At 42.3% G+C, this 22,973-nt stretch overlaps 1 protein-coding gene across 5 annotated transcripts in view; it reads right to left on the bottom strand.

The window, feature by feature from the left end:
- Positions 1-22,973, bottom strand: part of SORCS1 (sortilin related VPS10 domain containing receptor 1) — a 1,028,639-nt gene that overhangs the window by 597,467 nt on the left and 408,199 nt on the right. The gene's annotated exons all lie outside the window — the stretch shown is intronic.

Raw genomic sequence — 22,973 nt, 5'->3', positions numbered from 1 at the left:
ACCCTATGTATTGTGGACCGATAGCGGTCCTTACAGAACAGCAGACTGTACTGCACTCAGGCCTATGTACCGTAGCACCCTATACCAAGTTACCAGTCCTTATAAGAACTTTTGTGGACCAAGCAGGTTGTGTGTTAGTGATTAGCAGACTGTACGTCAGTCCCTATACCAATGAAGGACTGCTGCAGTATAGGGCAGCGGTCAGCAGTAGTGCACGGCAACCCTATGTATTGTGGACCGATAGCGGTCCTTACAGAACAGCAGACTGTACTGCACTCAGGCCTATGTACCGTAGCACCCTATACCAAGTTACCAGTCCTTATAAGAACTTTTGTGGACCAAGCAGGTTGTGTATTAGTGTTTAGCAGACTGTGCGTCAGTCCCTATACCGCTGAAGGACTGCTGCAGTATAGGGCAGCGGTCAGCAGTAGTGCACGGCAACCCTATGTATTGTGGACCGATAGCGGTCCTTACAGAACAGCAGACTGTACCGCACCCAAGCCTATGTACCGTAGCACCCTAGACAGACCAAGTTACCAGTCCTGATAAAGAGCTTTGTGGAACAAGTGAGTTGTGAATGATTAGCAGACTGCAGCAGAAGGGCAGCAGTCAAGTATAATATTCTTTCTATATTTGGAAGAAAGAATATTATACGTGTACAAGCCTATTACCGTACCACTGATACCAGTCCTGAAAAGAACCTTTGTGGAACTAATAGTAACAGCAAGTCTTTAAAATTATCCTCACTGCCTGACACACTGCTTCCTGCCTGTCCCTATACAAATTGGCAAAAAAGAGTAGGCTGGAACGATTAGCTGGAACAGCTCTTTTGTGGACCTGATAGTAACAGCTAATGATGATGATGATGATGATGATGAAGAAAGACTAATCTGGCTGAGCTGTCCCTAAAATAGCAGCATACAGCGCTCTGTCCCTTTATCTAAACTGACAAAAGAAACTCAGGCTGCTGACCTAACACCTATACCAGTCCTGAAAAGAACTTTTGTGTACCAAATAGCTAGCGTTTTCTCTGTCCCTACTCCACACAGGATCCTTTCCCTACAGTGACAGAAGAAAGAATGTAAAATGGCCACCGGATCGGGTGTATTTATAGGTTAGGGGGAATGTCCAAGTGTCCATGAGCTGTCATGTCTCAATTGGTTGTCCTGTAACACATGATAAACGTGTCACGAAAGGTTAAAGTTCTTGTATACATTAAACACGTAAGTCCGCCGGGGCGAACGACGGAAAAAGGCGTTCGAACCCGCGGACGGCGAAAGTCGGAAATTCGCCGCGAAACGACCGCCGGGCGAACCGTTCGGCCATCACTAGTCCAAGATCCACTCCCCACCAAAAAAAATAAAAAAAATGATGCGCTCATATGCACGAACGCTTCAAATGTGGTATTTTTCATCCAATTTTCGTATTGTGTGTATGAAGCTTAACTGTTAGTACATAAAAAAAAAAATACAATCCTCAATAAACATAAATACTGTAATTCTCTGAATAATCAATTGTGCTTCCATGCAAATGTGAACATCATGTTCTGATCTGTATTGGGGAACGTTATTTTGTATATAGAGTGTTTATGTGTTGAGTTTAAACTTTTCATTGAACAGAGTTTGGATAACATAGGGTTAAACGGAAAGGTCATAAATAAACTGCACATTATCTGGACAGAATGCTTGGGGAGATAGTAATGTGTTCCTGCTTAGGAGATGTATGTTAGCTTGGGGGGCTGCAAACTCTCCAGGGCTCCAACACACACTCGCTGCTATTCCAACCCTTCACATATTTCCACATAAACTTCCCTCCTGGCATTAAACTTTGCCAGGTATTGTGCTCAGCTTACCACCCCAAACTGATGTTCCTCCCTCAGCTCACCTCTCTCCCTGCATGTCCTGTGAGCAGAATAGCTGTGCTCCTCCTCTGGGTTCTCTCATCATATGGCACTGAAGATAGAGGAGGGGGGGATTCAGCGGGACACACAGAGCAAGTATGCAGGAGACTGGGATGGGGGGGATGAGGAGACAGAAAATCAGGAGGGGCCGGCAGGGAGGAGCGCATCATGAGAGGTCTGACTAAATACAATCTCAGCAGGGACCTGATCTACCCATCAGATAGCTGTGATTGACAGGTAGATCGAAGAGGAAGCTGTCATGGGGCCCCCTACTGGCAATTCCTGAATGGTCAGTCCACCCCTGGTGTGCGGCACTTACTATTGCTGTGTCGGAGGCTGCTGGTGTAGCACCTGCCACAAAGTCTTGCAGGACGCGACTGCTAACGGGAACTGAGTTCCTGTTGTGGGAAAAGTACAGGAACTCCGTTCCCATGCGTTCCCGCAGGACTTGAGCTCTGCTTGTAAACTTCTACAAGGAGATCTAACTGCCATTTTACCCCATTCTGGTTCTGTCTGCCAACCTTGGTGTTCTGTCTCAAATCTTGAGCTTGAGCAGTGGAACAAATGATGTATAATGATGACCATCAGATTTCTGCCAAAACGGGAATGTTCCAACAATGAAGGCCCCTTGACCCCTCCTCCTAGGGAAAGGGTGCCTTGACTGCTGGAAGCTTGGCAGCTACATGGGTGTCAACCCAAAACAGGGAGGTAAAGTGGCTCTGATGAGAATGGTCACTAAGGTACAAGGTGATTGTACTCCTACTACTTGACCTCTCTGCGGTCTTTGATACTGTTTGATTCTGCTGACCACCCATTCCCTTGGTCTCCAAGATTCTGCTGTATCTTGGTTCTCCTCCTACTTATCACAACGCTCCTTCAGTGTTACCTACAACTCCTCCCCTCCATTGTCCCTTTCTGTGGAGGTCCCCCAATGCTCTGTTCTTGGACCCCTTCTCTTCTCTATCTACACCTCCTCCCTTGGTCCCTTGATAACCGCCCATGGCTTCCAATACCACTTATACGTTGATGACACTCAAATCTATCTGTCCACTCCTCACCTCACTCCTTCAGTCTCCTCTCGCATTACTAACTGAAATATCAGCATAGATGTCACACCACTTCCTTAAACTAAATCTCTCTAAAACTGAGCTATTAATAATCCCCCCTGCACATGCCCCCCTCCATGACTTTTCCATCAAAATCAACAATGCAACCATCAGGCCCTCCCCTCACGCCAGGGTACTAGGTGTAATCCTAGACTCTGACTTGTCATTTCAGCCTCAAATCCAATTGTTGTCAAAAGTTTGTTGTCAAATGAAACCACCAAGCTCCTCGTTCACTCCCTTGTTATCTCTCGCCTTGACTATTGCAACTCCCTTCTCATAGGCCTACCTTTCCATAGGCTATCCCCTCTTCAGTCTATCATGAATGCTGCTGCCAGACTTATCCATCTTACCAACCGCTCAGTGTCTGCCAACCCTCTCCTCCAATCCCTACACTGGCTCCCAATCACCCAGCGAATTAAATTCAAAATACTAACCACATACAAAGCCATTCACAACTCTGCGCCGAGCTACATCACCAATCTTGTCTCCAAATATCACCCAAATCGTCCCCTCTGCTCTTAAGACCTCCTGCTCTCAAGCTTGCTTATCTCCTCCTCCCATGCTCGTCTCCAGGATTTCTCTAGAGCCTCTCCCATCCTCTGGAACTCGCTACCTCAACCTGTCCAGTTATCCCCTACCCTTGCTACCTTCAGGAGATCCCTGAAAACTCATCTCTTAGTTTCCAACTAATCTCCTACCACTTCCAACAGCTCATTCCCCACAGTTACAACCTTTTGTACCAACTGCCCTACCCTATTAGATTGTAAGCTCTTCTGAGAAGGGCCCTGCTCAGCATAACCACTCATTACAGCATCTAAGGTATGCAGAATACCATCTCTAAATGCACAACACTTGGAACCTTGAAGCAGATGGGCAATAGCAGCAAAAGAGCACACTGAGTGCAACTGTTGTCAGCTAAGAACAAAAAACTGAGGCTACAATTCACACAGGCTTGCCAAAATTGGAAAATAGAAGATTGGAAAAATGTTGCCTGGTCTGATGAGTCTCAATTTTAGCTGTGACATTGAGAAGGTAGGGTCATAATTTTTCTCCACAGCCTCCCTGACTTGTAGTGTATTGTAACAAGAAATGAAATTGAAGCACCACACCACTTTTAAGAAGTCCAGATACAACTTTATTCCATTAGAAGTCAGGGGTATAATCCAAAAAAGTATTTTATGTGTTTCAGAGGTCCAAGCTCCAACTTCATCAGGGTTTTTCTAGTGTGAATTACAAGTGCAGGTCTTATCAGCATCTTGTTTCCCTGATGGTGACACCAGCAGTCCATGCCTGGGTAATGTGTATTAAAATGTCTCCATCGGAAGCCAGTGTGGCAGAGTGACCACACAGGGGCACAGCTTGGAGACAGGTGGAAGTGCATGTCCAAGGATATCCAGGTCAGGATCACCAGGTATTCGTTTTCAAAGCTGAAGATTGGAAAACATTCAAAGGGATACACAGAGATGAAACAAATATTCCTACTTAAGGTGTATCTTTTTATCTGCAATCCTAACTCTTCTACAGCCTTCTAAAACTCACAGATCAAAGTTATTTCTTTCTTTTTTTTTTCACAGCCCCAGAAGGCAGCGGGTGGAGACCTAACGATGCACACTGCACTGCACATAAAGGAGAGCTGAGTGTAATCTGAGACTCGAGTGTACGGAATGGAAACACCTCTCTCTACACAGTCTCATTGGTAAACCCACACAGCTGAGTCTGTCAATCACCTTCTGTGTATTGCAGGGGGGCAGGGCTGTCTACCCAAATTGCTTGGTATTGAGTTAGGCTGGGTTTACACTTACGCAGCAGTGGTTTCAGTGTGCAGTCCGGTGCAGTTCTGTTCACCAGTTCAGGTGCGATTCAGGTTCAAATTTCAGTGTCATTTACACATCAATCAGTGCATTTGTATAGCACTGATAGCTGTATAAATGACAATGGTTCCAAAAATGTGTCAAAAATGTCCGATGTGTCCGCCATAATGTCGCAGTCATGATAAAAATCACTGATCGCTGCCATTAATAGTAAAAAAAAATGAATAAAATGAATAAAAATGCCATAAACTAACCCCTATTTTATAAACGCTATAACTTTTGCACAAACCAATCAAATGCTTATTGCAATTTTGTTTTTACCAAAAATATGTAGAACAATACGTATCGACCTAAACTGAGGGAAAGAAAGTTTTTTATATGTAACAATGACCCCCGAAGGATCTGCTGGTTTTGATTGGGCATGCACTCTACCTATAAACCCCACTAACTTGACTCAATCCCCTTGGCACAGCTGTGGTGCAATGTAATTCAGTACAATATGAAACAATGCAAAGTGCTTGTTATGTACCCTCAGGATCCACTGGCTTCACCTGGTGGGGAAAAACAATACGCCACACAACTGTATACTTAACCAGAAATATTGTTTACTGTAAAATATTTCGACAGGTGGTTATAGTAATTGTGCTGTCGTCCCAACATAGGACGACAGCACAATATATATTAATATAACAGAATATAACATATGTATGTAAATATATTTATATGAATCTGGGAGCTCCCCTTGCTTTAAAGGCTATACGTGAGGCCTCACTTGAAGTACTTTAGTCCAGGGTCTTCTTTTCTTCACTAGCTAAAGTCACTGCTTTGTATTTGTAATCCAAAGTTCATGGAGGATTAAGCTGAAATGCTCCGATGTAACTCCAGTAACTTATTTACAAGCCTTAAGCCTGCTCAGTGTCAGTGGCTCTGCTACGCCTCCGTGGAACTGCAGATTCCAGTGAGGCCTGTATTTGAGTCTAACTGCATGCAAAAGTTAACAAACGGTGGGCTGTAACCCGCTCACCAACTGGATCAGAGTTCCATGTGATCACTTTGGTCCAGTGACTGTAGTTTATCTTTCCATCAGCTGGGCCAGATGTTCTGTATCACTCCGCTGAATCAATCTGGTTCTCCAATTCTCCGCTGAGTGTCTTTGGACCTTCTCAATCTGGCTACCATCTCTCAGGCTCCGTCAGGTCACCTCACAAAAACAAACAGGCTGGCGCTCTGCGATAGCTGTCAGCCGTTGTTTCTCAGGAACCCTCTCCACAGATCCGCACCAGCAGGTAACGTGGTCCCAAGAGACCTAAAATGGCCGCTATTGTCCCTTATATTCCCTACCCAGCATACACTGTGAAAGAGAGTGTTCATGGGTAGGGCAAATGGACTCCTGGGTAACAAGGTCAACCTCCAGAATCCAAAGAGTCACTTCCTGTACAAAAGTCTTTAGGTTGTCCTGAGGTAATGATAAACAGGTGCGTTACCCATATTTGGTCACTAGATGGCTCTAGTACGAAACCACAGTAATGTCCATATACCTCACATTAAAGCATGCATAATCACATCAATAAACGAGGATGTCAGCGCTACATATATATATATATATATATATTTTTTTTTTTGGGGGGTATTTATTATAGCAAAGGTTATTTTTATTTAATTTTATTTTTTGTTTTTTTGTTTTTTTTTAATAGACGGTAACTGCAAACTTCTGTTACAATCTATTGGGGTCCTTTTAAAGGATGTCTAAAATCACCTTCATTTTTTTTCCTTCTTTTAAATTTATGAGCCCCATTATGTCCAATTTCAATTTTCATTAATACTAACTGCGGCTGATGCACATTTAAGTGAATTTAATCATGTCTAACAGACAGTGACGACTTTAAACGCTTCCCCGCTTGCAGATGCCGTGCTCGCCCTGCAGAAAATGTCAGCAGCTCACATTTCGTTGCTCAGCGCAGACCAATTTTATCCATTTAGCCCTGGCATTGTTCAGCAAGGAACAGAGAGAGGCCGGTACGGTGAAAGAATTTATCCAATTCTTTTTGTACCGTTCCATAATACTTCATACTGCGGCCGTCAAGAAAAGCCAAGAAGATTATCCTTTGATAGAATCTATTTTAAATTCCGCTATCTTTAAATGTGATAAAGCAAACTGCGTACCAAAGACTGAAAAGATATGACTAAAGGCGACTGCTTTACTTTATGGGTTAAGGCATTTGATCCCTTCTAATTCAATATATGCAACTTAGAGATAAAAAGCACCACAAATGGCTACCAAATAAAATACAAAAATATTTATAATAAAAAATATACAGTATGGGCCCTTTCACATGGACGTGTCCCTGTACAGGCTCCACTTTGCTCAGTGGGGGATCGCTCAGTCGATCCCCGCTGAGCAGGCAGATGACAGGTCTGTCTCTGCACACTGTGCAGGGACCGTCCTGTCAGAGTGCAACTCTCCTCTATGGAGGATCGGATGAAGGCGCACACGTTTTCATCCGATCCGTTCTACAGACGGATGGAAAAGTAGGGTTTTCCTCCATCATCAGAAATGTAGCATATCGGAGACTGAGGTTCATCTGCTGACATTCGCTATCCCGATACATGTACTGTATGTCCCTGATGTTTTTCCTGGAGAGAAGTGACTCTTTTGCTGCCCTTCTTGACACCAGGCCATCCTCTAAAAGTCTTCTCCTCACTATGCGTGCAGATGCCATCACACCTGCCTGCTCCCATTCCTGAGCAAGCACTGGTTGTGCCCCAATCCCGCACCTGAATCAACTGTAGGAGATGGCCCTGGTGCTTGTTGGACTTTCTTGGAGCTTCTTCACAAATGCAGTAAAAATGTTTTTTATGGGATTAAGTTCATTTTTAATAGGGGCTTTGGAATTATCATATTTATCTGTGTATAACACGCACTTTTCCCCCTGAATGTTATACGATGACAGCGTACCTCGGAGGGGAAGGAGGGGGGCGAGTGCCACCAGAAATCTTGACGGCACTGTAATCGGCTCGCACCAAGATTACATCTGTACACAAGGCAGTGGGCGCTGGCGGCTTCTTGCTGGATAGCGGAGCGGTGGAGTGGCTGAGAGGCAAGTCACACTTAAGTGCTTGCAACACTTTATGGGCATTCATAAGGGATTCATTGGGGTCAGTTAAGAGCAGAATAACATCATCAGAAAATAAATTGATGACATGGGAGAAGTTGTGTGAAACAAAATCCTGAAATGGAAGGATGCAGATGGGCACAGATCAGGCTGCACTGAAGCTGCAGATGGGTACAGATTAGGCTGCATTGAGGCTGCAGATGGGCACTAATCAGGCTGCATTGATGCTCACTGACCATTATTTTGCTTAAAAGTGGTTTATTTAAAAAAAAAAAGTATTTTTTTCCTGAAACTTGCCCCTAAATTGGGGTGTGTGTAAACTTTTGAACACAGCTGTACATGATATATGCTAGTATGATATATGTTTAGAAACACAAGCTTAGGGGTTTGCCTGGTGTCGAGCTTTTATATTTTTTATTATAGATATTTTTGTATTTGATTGGGTAGCCATTTGTGGTGCTTTTTATCTCCAAGTTGCATATATTGAATTAGAAGGGATCAAATGTTTCAACCCTTTAAGTAAAATGGTCGCCTTTATGGATTTTTTTTGGTCTTTGGGACACAGTTTGCTTTATCACATTTAAAGATAGCGGAATTTAAAGTACCGTTAGATTCTGTCTATGGATAATCTTCTTGCTTTTCTTGATGGCCACAGTAGGGAGTATTATAGAATAGTACAAAGAGAAGGGGATGAATTATTTTGCTGTACCGACCACTCTCTATTCCTTTCAGGGCTAAATGGATATGGTGATACATCCTGTACTCTCTCTAGAGAGAAAACAGCTGAATGTCCACGAAACGCGTTGAGAGTTACAAGCTCTTCCCCCTGGATACCCCATCTTTGTGACATGTGAAAGGTCTTATATATTCTTGTGTTTTCCATTTTGTCTTGGGTTCCAAGGAGTTTGAGTTTTGAGGGAGTTGTTACCAAATTTTTTAGGTATTCAGAAAGTTTTTATTGAACACCTTCCCGCCTGACCTTTAGCGGAATGATGGCTGGCTTTACCATGCTGACTGAACATCATATGATGTACTTCAGATCGGGATGGATGTGTGCACCCCAGGGGATGGGCAGTGTGGCTTGCAAAGAAGCGTGGGCAAATATTGCCAAGTCAAGATGTGCCATGCTGATAGGCTAATACCCAAAAAGACATAAAGAATCAAAGAGTGCTGTAATAAAATAAAAAGGTGCTTGCAACCAAGTATTTGTGTATAAAGGTGTGCACACTTATGCAACCATATTATTTTATTTTTTTATTTTTACTTCCCTCCACCTAAAATATTTCAGTTTATTGTCCAATTGAGTTGTACAGTTTATAGGTCACATTAAATAAATATATGGATTGTAGAGCTTCGAGTGCCATTTAAAGTCCAATTGTCTATTCAACTTTTTGCTCAAATATTATACTATTATGATGTGCTCTAATAAATTTGAAAAAAGAAGTCCAAAGGCTAACGCTGCACTAGAAACAATAAAGCTATATATGAAATATAGTGGATAGACTAAGCTGCCAGCACCAAAAAGTCTAATACAAAAACTCAAAATACAGTAGGTGAATATATATAAAATAAGTGCAAAATTTTCAAGTGAAAAATAAGAAAAAAAGAAAAACCAAGGCAGAGTCCCAATGGAAATTTCAGTCCATAAGTGCAACGCTAATAAAATAACAATATTGCAAAATTTAAAAATTTTCAAGTGATAAATAAAAGAAAAAAGAAAAAGACAGAGTCCCAATGGAAATTTCAGTCCACAAAAAAGGAAATTAAACAACATCCATCCATGTAAGATATCAGTGGCAGATTGCAGAGATGGAAACCGTGAAAGATCCTTCAAAGAATGTGCATCCAACTCCACTCGCAAGTGAGTATGTAGCCTGCTTACCAGCTATCCGTGACCACCAAAACAGTGGTCTCACCCAGCAAAGGGAAAACGGTCTCCCCAAGATCCTTAATGATGTCTGGAACCACAGCTAGGCCGATAACACTCAAAAGATATACAAGAAAAACCTTCCATAGCGCAGTACTTTATAAAAGATACATTTAATATAATAAGTGGATTGCACTTACAAAATGTAAAACGTTCACAAGCGATACAGCAATGTGTCTCATAATAAAGACGGCGGCATCTCCTCAGGCTTCCCTTCACTTCATGTTTTGTTTGCCCATCAGCCTCCTTAGAGGAAAAAACTTGATAATGTCACCGTCCGCGGCTCCACCCTACTCGTTTCGTCACTATCGGACATCGATTGGTGATTGGCCAGATGAGTGTGTCATCACGGATATAATTTTTATAGCCCTGCGGTGCCATCTTAACTATTGGCCACTAGGTTAGTATGATAGTAAAACTGGGGCAGTGCCACCATATTTACTACTGGCCTCTAATAAATGTACCGACCTATTATTTCCATTTTTAAACCTTTGGGAATAAATTGATGACGAAATTGACTTGGTGGACCTAAAAGAAAAAATGTATTTTGGTCTCTTACAACTTCCAAAACCCCCTTAATTTTTCCTTCCCCATTGACGCCAATGCTAATGCATTTTGAGAAATGCCAACATTTTGGTGAAGCAAGAACTCACCAATTTCACTCATTAACACGAACAAACTTGAGTAAGACTCCTTTCACATTGGGGCGTTTTTCAGGCATTTTTCAGGTGCTTTAGCGTTAAAAAAAAGCACCTGTAAAGCGCTTGAAAGAAGCCGTAACTGCAATCCCAATGTAAAAGCACAAGTGCTTTTACACTGAGATCCCTTTCACGCTGGGGCGTTTTTTCAGGCGCTTTAGCTTTAAAAAAAAGCTCCCGAAAGAAGCCGCAACTGCAATCCCAATGTAAAAGCCCAAGTGCTTTCACACTGAGGCGCTGCGCTGGCAGGGTGTCAAAAAAAGTGTCCTGCAAGCAGCTTCTTTGCAGCGCTTTGGTGAATACACCGCCCCTAAAGCGCCCCTTCCCATTGAAATCAATGGGAACCACCTGCAAAACGCCTGAAAAGTGCCTGGCTTTTGGCAGCAGCGCTTTGTGGGCGCTTTTAACCCTTTATTTAGCCACTAGCAGGGGTTAAAAGCGCCCCAATAGCGCTCGAAAAACGCTGGTAAAGCGATGCTAGTTTAAGCGGCGCTTTACGAGCGTTTTTCGGGCACTGACATTGTGAAAGGGTTCTTAAAGCACTTGGACTTTCACATTGGAATTGCAGATGAGGCTTCTTTCAAGCGCTTTACAGGCACTTTTTTTAATGCTAAAGCGTCTGAAAAATGCCTGACGTACGCCCCAGTGTGAAAGGGGTCTAAAGCACACATCTCTGGCCATAACAACCCTTATCGACCCTCTCGGCACGTATTTGTATTCTGCAGGCGCGACCTCTCTAATCAGATAAATTACAGCCAAAGTTTTTGTACGCGGCAAACTAACTAACGATAAAACTACGATGTGAAATATGTACACTCAGTGCTCTTTGATATACAAATCCTGCAAAGGAACATCTGCTGCTCTCAGTCTACAGTGGTAAATGTAAATTTCATTAAATCACAGATGTGTTCTTGTTTTTATATCTCATTTCCAGCAGTCTTAGAATCATCATCAGCATCATAAAGGAATGATTTACAGGGATTCTATCCCTTGCCGCTTCGCTTTTGAATCTCATTTTTCATGCCGGGGCAAAAGGTTTTCGAAACAAGCAAGGATGCATGGCGCATGTGTAATTATGTAATAAACAGGCCTTCTGACAAAAATAAGTTTAAAGAACTTGTAAGCAGAGGAGTTTTTTTTTTTTTTTTTTTTTTTTTTATTTCTTTCTACTGCCTTGATTGTGTATTCAGTTGGGTATGGCAGCGTGACAAAAATATGTTTAATGCCAAACTCCAGACATTTAGCTGAATTCATCATTGAAAGGCATAAGGATTTGTTATTCTGTTCAGCCAGTCTTGTGATCCAGCAGCCACTTACCAAACAGCCAGGCCTTTGACCTAACTTTGCTCCACTTTTTGGCTGCATTGGTGGTGTGGAGTTTGTTGGATGGACAATTGCTGTGATTGCGTTAAGGTCATTGTGGTAAGGAATACAGGGTTCAATTCATTAAAGGATATTGCATGCGGTATTTGGGTCACATGACACATTTATTCCAAATATCGCATTCGATATTAAAAATGTCAATTCCCTATCCCTTAAAAAATAAGTATGCAAATTTTTCTTTTTACCCCATACATACTTAACTTGATGGATGAAGCATGGGTCCGATGATGCATTTGTCCCTCTGTACCTCTGCACTGAAAAACGAGCGATCAAACACCACCGATCGCTCGATTTTCAGAGCAGAGAGCTATGATTGACAGTCTTCTCCCTCCGCACTCACTCATGCTCTGAGCTGTGGAGGGGGCGGAGCGGGCCGGCTCAGGCTCTCAGCCTGAGACGGAGACAGGTGTCAGTCCAGGCACCAAGCAGATCCAGACTTTATTGTTGAGATGACTGGCCTGATATCTGCGACTTCAAGAGAAAGCGGACTTCAGCTGAAAACGAGTCACAGAATTGAAGAACTAATTGAACTAACGTGATTCATAGAAGAAGTACAGCCAATACCGTAATACTGTATGGTAAATACTGCATAAAACTGTCAATCCCCCCAGTAATTTTTTCAACTTTCCATCTATTAAATCTTCTGCTCTTGTTGTCTCTCGGCACAGTGGCTTTTGGAGGGGACTGAATGCTAGCCTCTTGGGACTGGGACTTTTGGATCTGAGACTTTTGGATCTGTAACAACTCCCACAGCTCCATCTGTCCCCGGCTGAATGGCTACACTCCTCCTCCTGCGCTCAGCTCGGTACCAGCCTGCAGCCCGTGAGCGGATCCGCCACCGACTACAACTCCCAGCAAGCGCAGCGCGCCATTCCACTGCGCTTGCTGGGAGTTGTAGTCGGCGGTGGATCCGCTCACGGGCTGCAGGCTGGCACCGAGCTGAGCGCAGGAGGAGGAGTGTAGCCATCCAGCTGGGGACAGATGGAGCTGTGGGAGTTGTTACAGATCCAAAAGTCCCAGTGTGCCCTGCAAACCCACTTGACGGCAGGTTTCTCCTTGAGTAAACATTAATTGATGCAAGTCCACGCCAAGTTACTTGAAGATTCAGCTTTGATCAATTGATGTCAGGTACTCAAAAGTCCAGTCTGGTATAAGCTTAAAGTTGACTATTACACATCCGATAAGATATCCGGTGCCTTGTTATACGTGGGAGCTGATGATGTGATCGGTCTGCTGGTGATATGAGATGTGCTTTTTAACCAGGGTTTTCTGGTAAGTGCATAACCAATAGGGATTTGCACAGGAGGTGTGGTGGTGGACTACTGTAAATCTAAACGATCTGCTAGCAACATTTGCCTTACAGCACTTTATACTGGCAGGATGTGTGCTGAATATAAACTATTATTGAAACAATGGCATATGTGATATTATTTACGTTTTCAGTTTGAAATTGATTACATATATTATAAGATTTCTTACTGGGTGCAGTTCAATATTCTGTATCTCATTTCAAATCTAAACTTATAGTCAGATGTTTAAGTATTAAAAACAATAAAGCGCTGCTAGGGCCTTAGTGCGGTTCACCATCGGTGACTGTCTTGGGCTCCAATTTTTGAGTAAATCCCTTATACAGCCCACTTCCTGTTTCTTGTCTGGTCATTAGCCTAGGCTTATCACATCATGCACAGCTCTCTCTCTCTCACTCTTGTGAGAGTTTGCCAGGAAGGGAGGGGGGATGAGTCATAACAGGGCCAATGAGAGCTGCAGAGCTGGAGGTGTGCCTCTGTGTGTCTGTGAAAATCCAGGAAGTGAACAGGCAGTAGCTTCAGTTGCCCACAGTTAAAATGGATGCAGTCAGACTTAGTGGAGTGAGATTTCTGCAGCATATTTGGCAAGTACAGAATCACAGTATATATAAAATAATATGCAAAGTGGTTGGAGGGAAGATTCAGAATGGCAAAAATGTTTTTATAACAAATAATGTGAGCAGACCTCTTTAAAAAAAAGTAGTGCTTCAGGCATGCAACTGAATTTTTTTCAATTTTTTTAGGTAAGGAGCTGCCACACCTTAATGGGCAATGTATAGAAGTGTTTAAAAAGCTCCATTTGTTCTACAAGATCCAGGGCTTTGGGCTTTTTCTCCAGACTCTCCACCATCATTCCTTCTGCAAGGCCCGTCAAAATTGTCCACCAGACAAGAAGTAACATCCGCTGCATATAATGCCTTGTGATAAAATACACATTGGTTTTATGAGATAAATACCGTAGACATGTGCAATTCGCTTCAGTCTGAATATAATATGTTCGGACACATTTTTGGTTATTCGGATATTTGGATGTATCCGAGTCTCTGAATGAATTAGTGATGAATTGCGTTGAAATTCATTTAATTTAGTATATATAACAAATTCCAAATTTTAGGAACGATTCGAAAAATGATCGACCAATTCAAATTCTGTATGAAGAATAGCTGGTTGTTAAGGAAAGGGCCAGGAAGCTGGCCGCTGCATCCTTAACAACCAGTGACTTCCCCACTGACAGCTGAAATGTAAGCAAAAATATGCAGGCAATGAAGAGGTCAGAAAAAAAAATCAGTGTGGGCTCCCCCCCCCTTTGTCGGGGCTGGTATGAATTTTAAGGGGAACCCCACACCAAAATTAAAATTAAAAATGGTGTGAGGTCTCCCCCAAAATCCATACTAGACCCTTATCTGAGAATGCAGCCTAGCAGGCCAAAAAAGGGGGGTGGAGCGAGCACTCCCCCTCCTGAACAATACCAGGGCTCAATATGGGGGGTGGTTTCAGGGCATATATATATATACACAGTGATACCTCAGTTTACGAGTAACGCGGTATACGAACATTTCGCAAGACGAGCTATATTTAAAAAAAATCCTGACTTGATTTGTGAGCGCTGTCTCGCAAGACGAGCAGGACTCAAGTCACTGGTATGTGTATGTACCGTATGTGTATGTGTATGTGTCGTATGTGGACAGAGGTCCGGGGGCGATGGAGAACTCGGATATTTGCACAGACACTCCCAGCTGGGTGGGGGTAGGCGTAATGTGCGTTGGAACACCTGAAAGTGTCAACAGTTCCTGAGTGTCTCCGAGCATCTCAGAGCGTAACCAGTGCCCCCGGACATCTGGCCACATACAGTACTGCATACACCAGCAGTGGTTGTGGAACGAGTCATCTGCATTTCCATTATTTCTTATGGGGAAACTTGCTTTGATATACGAGTGATTTGGATTACAAGCATGCTTCTAGAACTAATTATGCTCGTGACCTAACGTTGGTGAGGTCAGGTACTGATGTTGGATGAGAAGACCTGACTCTTGAGTGGCATTCCAATTCAACCCAAAAGAGGTTAAGACAGGCACCTTAAGTTCTTCCACACCAAACAGGTGAATCCATGTCTTTATGGAGTTGGCTTTGCACAGAGGGGCACAGGCTTGCTGTAACAGAAAAGTTCCTTCATGAAACTACTAAGTATTCCATACCTCCAGTGTGAATGCGCCGGTGTCATCACCGGCTGCAGAAATAGTAAATATCGCTTAAATGGAGCACGTTTTTGAGATATTCCTTGTACCTACTGGTAAGAATTTCTTTTATCATTTATAGTTATATTTATTAGGATAACCATGTTCACCTGCTCTGTATATCCATTACATTTTTTAATTGTGATTGCTTTTACCAATTATATCTATCTATTATATACATTAAATATGTCAATATGATTATTACTACAATCTATTATGCTTCTTTTTGCATGACCCATGTATTACCCTGTTTCCCCTAAAATAAGACCTAGCGTGAGTGTCGGTGATGGCTGCAATATAAGCCCTACCCCCCAAATAAGCCCCACCCTCTTTCCCCGAAAATAAGCCCTACCCTGAGAATAAGACATAGAAGGACTTTAACTAGGGCTTATTTGGGGGGTAGGGCTTATATTGCAGCCATTGTCGACAATCACGCTAGGTCTTATTTTAGGGGAAACAGACTATATATTATGATACATGATATATACCTACTATTTAGTATTTGTATTTCATTTATTGGATTGATTAGCAACTCTCTATGGGTATACAGATTTTCCCTGCAGGGACAGTGACAATTAATTCAATTTTAGGTATCCTAGACCATTTCAAACACATATCCATGCCTCATTTAAAGTCCCACAACCCACTTTCTTCATTTCCTTTTATTAATACAGGGATGGAGGCATGCTTATGTTGCATTGGGGTCCAAACAGGTCACGTGCTTTTTATTATTTAAAGTGAAAGTAAACCCGAAGTTCAGCTTTGAAGAGAAATTAAACTGGCAAATCTGTGACCAAAAATAGCAAGCAGATGACAAAGGACTAATCACCAGTATTTCCTGTGGTCTTCCTGAAGCCAATTTTTTTTCTTATTACTGACTTATCATACCCCCTCTTTCACCCTGTCATTTTGTGTAGGTGGACATCTTGAAAGAGATAGGGTTTTGCTTCCTCTTGTCAAATTTCACACCCGTCATAAACTGCTGATCTGATAACTGGTGGGCATATTGATCAAGAAACAGCAGAAGAGGTGAAGGAAGCACAGATCTACTGAAAAGATGAAGCTGAAGCATGGAAATCCTTTCAGTGTAGGTCCTCAGGTACAGCTTTCTCTCAGGCAAACAGAACAGGGAACAGCAAAGGAGTGACCTGACCAAAAAGCATTCCCATATGTGGTTAAACTAGTAGTCAGAGGTAGCAGTGTCTTCTTAGATGATCTCATACTGCTGGAATAAACCTTGGAGGCCAAAGGACAGGAGTGTCTAGGCACGTGGAATCTGCTCCAAGAGAAATCTTTCAGGTTATTACTTTTCTAGAAGATAGCAAATCTTAGTTCAGTTCCACTGTAACAGTCCCCTCAACATGTAGACGGAGATTTACTAAAACATGAGCACTCCAGAATCTGATACAGCTGTGCATGGTAGCCAATCAGCTTCTAACTTCAGCTTGTTCAATCAAGCTTTGACAATAAAACCTGGAAGCTGATTGGTTTCTATGCAGAGTGGCAAATTTTGTCCTCTCCAGTTTTAGTAAATCAGCCCCATAGTGAAAAGTAGGGAACTTTGTGATTTGAATTTTGTTTTTGGAGCAGAATTCCCCAGACTGAAAACTCACAGTACTCTCATCTAATGTAACTGTTTCAGCAGCTGATAAAATGCTTTAGGCAGTATTTCTGCCTGAAGGTAAATCAGTTCTTGTCAACAGCTGTCAAGCTAAAGATTCAGTGCATCCAAAAGTAATATTTCAGTACCTGGTAAATGTTGGAGAGTAAAAACCCCTGACAGTCTCTTCTATCTCTATCTCTTGAGGAATATATTGGTGAGATCCCATTCCTGCTGTGCCTATTAGGAGGGGGATTCACTTGCCCTGTTGGGGAGGGGGAGCTTTGTGTTCCTTTTCATGTTTCCTAGGCTCCCTCTGGCTCCTTTGATGTAAAAAAAAACTCAATTGTGCAAGAAGTTTACACACAGAACAACTGATTACAATAGCATTATGTGTGTCTCCCGCCCCCCCCCCCCCCCTTTACACAATAGCAGAACCTTTCATAATTTTCTGAAACTCTTTGTACCTGCAGCCCAACACTTCTTGCTTCCTCACCTAGGCAACCCCTGCTGCCTCCTGAGATGTCCACATCACACATCCTAGGAGGGTCATGTGCATTCTGAGGGACCTGTGTATGTGCAGATGTGATTCTTGTTTCTGCCAGCTATTTTTGAATGGAAAGAGACCACCAGCATGTTATCACTCCCACACACAGGGATTCCTATTACCTAATACCATGTGTGTGCGTTCATGAAAATCCTTCCCATGCGTGTCCAGACATGCTGCAGGTCTCAGCTAGGTCACAAATACCTGCAACACATCTGGGCATGCGTGGTATATTTCAAGATGGCGGTATGTGGGGGGAAAATTTCACCAGGGTGAAGTTCCTCTTTAATGTAGACAGCTTTTTGAACAAGCTAAGCCTTAAAGCAGACTGCTTTTGTTGCAGTCTCTCTTTAGCTTACCATAGTACTTTGGGAATCCTTTCACATACAGTAAATCGAAGGTTTACTTTACAACAGAGATTGTTTTAAAAAACATCTTAAAGAGGATCTTCAGTAACCCTCCCCAAAATAAAACCTAAAAGTTGGTAGCTACAAATACTCACACTTACCTGTCAAGGGATTCAACGCTGTCCTCATCTGCACCAGTCTTCGGGTCACTGGCACTGGCATGTTTAATAAGGGAAGCCAGCTATGAGGCTGTGACTTCTTGTGACTTCACAAATGGCTTGCCACTGCACATGCGTGAGCTGCACTGCTCATTGTGAATGCTCCTGAAGCCTTCTGGGACTTGTGACCCAGAAGTCTGTAGGTAAAGGAGGAGCAAGTGTGAATATCCACTCAGATTGCCTAGAAAAATCGATAGGAAGTGGAAATGGGTACCTGTCAAATCCAGGTATCTGCCCCCCCCCCCCCCAAAAAAAAAAAATATTGTGTCCAAAAGTAGTAGAGGGAGAGGGAAGGAAGCAGAAAAGCAGAGCTTCCCCTTTTGGGTGGAGTTCCATTTTAAAAACATATAGTATGAGGTACCGGTAGTTGGATTAGGTCTACCTAAATTCAGCCTAATGTAAATTTGTAACTGCTGTTATATATTGGATTCTTCTTCCTAAAATTATACATTTATTTGCCAGAAAGACTAACAAACAATGCCAACTGCCAGCCGTGCTATCTTACCTTGGCTTTGATTATACTTTGTTAACCAATAGTGCTAACACCAAGAGCTTCTACCCAGCAGTAGCGAGTGAGCAGACAAAGTCTACAACTGGTAGGGGCGACCTTGTTGTGCACACCAGCAGAATTACAATGCAACAAGGTGGCATCCTGCTGCTCTCCTACTACGCGACTCTCCATGCTGCCGCCTAATTACTTGCCTCTGTCAGCCCCAACTGCTCCCTAGTAATAATTAAACAACGGGAGAAGTATATAGCAAGTTTAAATAATTAGCATCGCAGTGTAGTGTTTGCCTTTCTCTAGGCTGACTCGCTCAGTAGGATACGGAAAGAAAGAAAGGCTAGCGCGACGTCCTGAGCCGGCAGTTCGACAAATGCATTTTTAATCACATTTTAATTACAATAGTGTTCGCGGAACAAGCGAGGAAAGATTTATCCGCTGTACATGAGAGCTAAGCCTGCACAAACTTGTAGGACAGTCGTTGGCATCTTTCATGGAATGGAATACTTGAAGGAGAATGATTCAATTTTTTTCGGACAATTTTCCTTTATTTTTACGTTTATGAACTGATGTTTTAAATTTGCTTTTCATTATTTGTAAAAAAAACAACACTTTTACTTCAAGCAAACATCCCATTATGCCCCGTACACACGACCGGACTTTTCAACATCAAAAGTCTGACGGAATGATTCCGGCAGACTATTCGATCGTGTGTGGGCTGCAACGGACTTTTGATTCACAAAAGTCTGACAGACTTTAGAAATGGAACATGCTTCAAATTTTTCCGCCAGAACTCTGCCGGACCCACAAATCCGCTTGTGTGTGTGCTAGTCTGACGGACTAAAACCGACGTTAGGGCAGCTATTGGCTACTGGCAATGAACTTCCTTATTCTAGTCCAGTCATACGTCATGACGTTCGAATCCGTCGGACTTTAGTGTGATTGTGTGTGGCCAAGTCCGTTCATTCGGAAAGTCCGTCAGAACTCTGTCAGAACTCCGTCAGAAATCCGTCGAAAGTCTGCCGGACTTAAGTCCTGTCGTGTGTACGCGGCATTATTGCCTTTATGTTCCGAATGATTGTGTTAGGCCTCATTTTCATGGACGGCCTCTACCAGCTCTCTTAAGCCATCCGCCGCGGATCACTATTCATGGAGTGGTAGACCAATGGCTTCCATACATTGAGGAGGTGAAACTACCACCTTCTGAATGCCAGTTTTGTTTTTTCAACTGAAGGAGGATTTTGCATTTGAATCCCGCACTGTGACTGCAATTCAAGAGTTTAACTTGTGGTTGCAACACAGTCCCATTGACTTCAATGGATAGGTTTGACAGGCGATGCCATCTGTCAAACTTGATGCTGGATGTGGACGTCCTGGGCTGGTGTGGTTACACGTGGTCTGCAGTTGTGAGGCCGGTTGGATGTACTGCCAAATTTTCTGAAAAGCCTTTGAAGATGGCTTATGGTAGAGAAATGAACATTCAATCAAGGCCAACAGCTCTGGTGGACATTCCTCCAGTCAGCATGCTAGTTGCACGCTCCCTTAAAACTTGGCATTGTGCTGTGTGATAAAACTGCACATTTTAGAGTGGCCTTTTATTGTGGCCAGCCTAAGGCACACAATAATCATGCTGTCTAATCAGCATCTTGATATGCCACACCTGTGAGATGGATGGATTATCTTGGAAAAGGAGAAGTGCTCACTAATACAGATTTAGACAGATTTGTGAAAAATATTTGAGAGAAATAGGATTTTTGTGTACATATAAAGTCATAGATCTTTGCATTCAGCTCATGATAAATAGGAGGAAACACAAAAATTTTGCATTTATAATTTTGCTCAGTGTATCTACTTGTAAGAAAAAGTCTCCTGTTCTCTTTGTATTGCTTCCTTTGTGTGAAATCCCTGTTGTTTCTGTCAGTCCTCCTGCTTTCCTATTAAAAACTGACTACACTAGGCAGAGTGTGGTCAGTTCTCTAGCTGTGCTGGGAACTCAGCCCACTCTCCTCCAATGATCAGACTTGTCCTGACATGCCTTTCACTGGGAATATTAGAGTGCTGCTGTTTCTCCTCCCCCAGCTCTCTGTTCTCAGCTGCATAAGGAGTTTAATGATTGTGTGATCACTTATAAAACAGGAAAAATATATATTTATAGAGTTTTTAAAATCTATACACAAGTGTTTTACCTTTCATTTCGATTTTAAACTGAATGTATTCTTTTACAAGGTGAGGGTTTACATATACTTTAAAGTACACCCTTTTGCAGCCCATTTTCACAGCATCGCTCCAAACCTGCTCTCCCCGCTTGTCTACAGACTAACAAGGTGCATGCTCAAAGAAGCCCATCTTTGCCCATCATTATAAAAAATTGATAACTGAGAGATGCACACCGATCTCTATACTTCCAAGTTATTTATTTAAGCTTCCACAGTATAGAAGCAACTATAATGTTTCTGCCACAGAACCACCACCTCCTTATCGCGTTTCACCAACAAATCAAACCATTTGTTGGTAAAACGCGTTATTGAGGCAGTGGTTTTGCTGTGGAGACATTATGGTTGCAGCTATATTGTGGACATCTAAATAAATTACTTCAAAGAACAGAGTTCAGCTTGTGGCACTCATTTATCTATTCTTTGCACCTTTTACAGGTCTGCCTGAATAAATTCCTGAAGGGTCAGATTGTACAGCAACAGTAAAGTTTTTCTGTAATTCTCTTCCTTTCATCATTATAAAGCTATTCTTGATCTCCAGTCCAGTGACTTTGTAGGAGGAAGTATTTCCCTAGTCTTCTAATGGCGCGTACACAAGGTCCGACGGAAAATGTTCAATGGGAGCTTTTTGTTGGAAATTCCAACCGTGTGTATGCTCCATTGGACATTTTCCATCGGAATTTCTGACACACAAAATTTGAGATCTGCATCTCAAATTTTATGACCACAAAATCCAGAAATTCCGATCGTGTGTACACAATTCCGATGCACAAAGTTCCATGCATTCTCGGAATCAAGCAGAAGAGCCGCACTGGCGATTGAAGTTCAATTTTCTCAGCTCGTTGTACGTCACCGCGTTCTTGACGCTTGGAATTTCCGACAACATTGTGTGACCGTGTGTATGCAAGACAAGTTTGAGCCAACATCCGGATTGTGTATGCAGCATAATTCCCCGTACACACGGTCGGATTTTCCAATGGAAAATGTTTGATGGGAGCTTTTAGTCTAAAAATTCTGACCGTGTGTAGGCTCCATCGGACATTTTCCTTCTGAATTTTCGACATACAAAATTTGAGATCTGGATCTCAAATTTTACGACAACAAAATCCATTGTCGGAAATTCCGATTGTGTGCACACAATTCCGATGCAAAAAGTTCCATGCATGCTCAGAATCAAGCAGAAGAGCCGCACTGGCGATTGAACTTCAATTTTTCTTTTCTTCCGACAACATTGTGTGATCGTGCGTATGCAAGACAAGTTTGAGCCAACATCCGTCTGAAAAAATCCAACGGATTTTGTTGTCAGAATGTCCGATTGTGTGTTTCTTGTCCTTAGTCTCACTAAAAGAACTATGTCCCAATGCTGCTGTGTCCGGGGCCGTGTCCTGGGATCACGCTCTCAGCCCCAATAACTCAGTATGAAAGTGAAAAATATTGAAGTGTTTGTGGCATTAAGGTGCATAAACTAGTAAGTAACTCTAAAGAGATACATTTAAAAAAAAAAAAAAAAATATATATATATATATATATATATATATATATATATATATATATATATATATATTAACATCGGTTAAAAAATAGGTAAAAGCTATTTTATAGCAAGTACTTGTAGTACAGTCCTTATGGGTGCAGCAAAATTAGTGTGGTTCCCAACAAGTTTCACTCTAAACCTGAGCTGCCATGTTTAGGGCGAAACATGTTGGAAACCACACTCATTTCGCTGTATCCATAAGGATTGTACTACATGCCCTTGCTGTAAAATTTCCTTTAAACATTTTTTAATCAATGTTAAAATATTTTTTTTTCTTTTAATGTTTCTCTTTGGATCTACTTACTAATTTATGCACCTTAAAAATCACACAAACACTTATAATATAATATTTTTATATGTGTTTGGGGTTGTTAGACCAGTTCTAGGGACAGATTGTCATATCCACATCCCTCAGGAGTAAAATTGGAAGAAAAATTGGGAGAACACCACTCTCCCATAAGGTGATGGTACTTTAATGGATATGTCAATGTCACTGAGGTAAGCATATACACAGTAGATAAGAATAAAATATA

The sequence above is a fragment of the Lithobates pipiens genome, unplaced genomic scaffold (genome assembly GCF_037356315.1).
Source record: "Lithobates pipiens isolate NorthernLeopardFrog02 unplaced genomic scaffold, aLitPip1_a1.2 Scaffold_25, whole genome shotgun sequence".
NCBI lineage: Eukaryota > Metazoa > Chordata > Amphibia > Anura > Ranidae > Lithobates > Lithobates pipiens.
The sequence above is the reverse complement of the archived record's forward strand: the minus strand, read 5'-3'. Positions and strand labels throughout refer to the sequence as shown.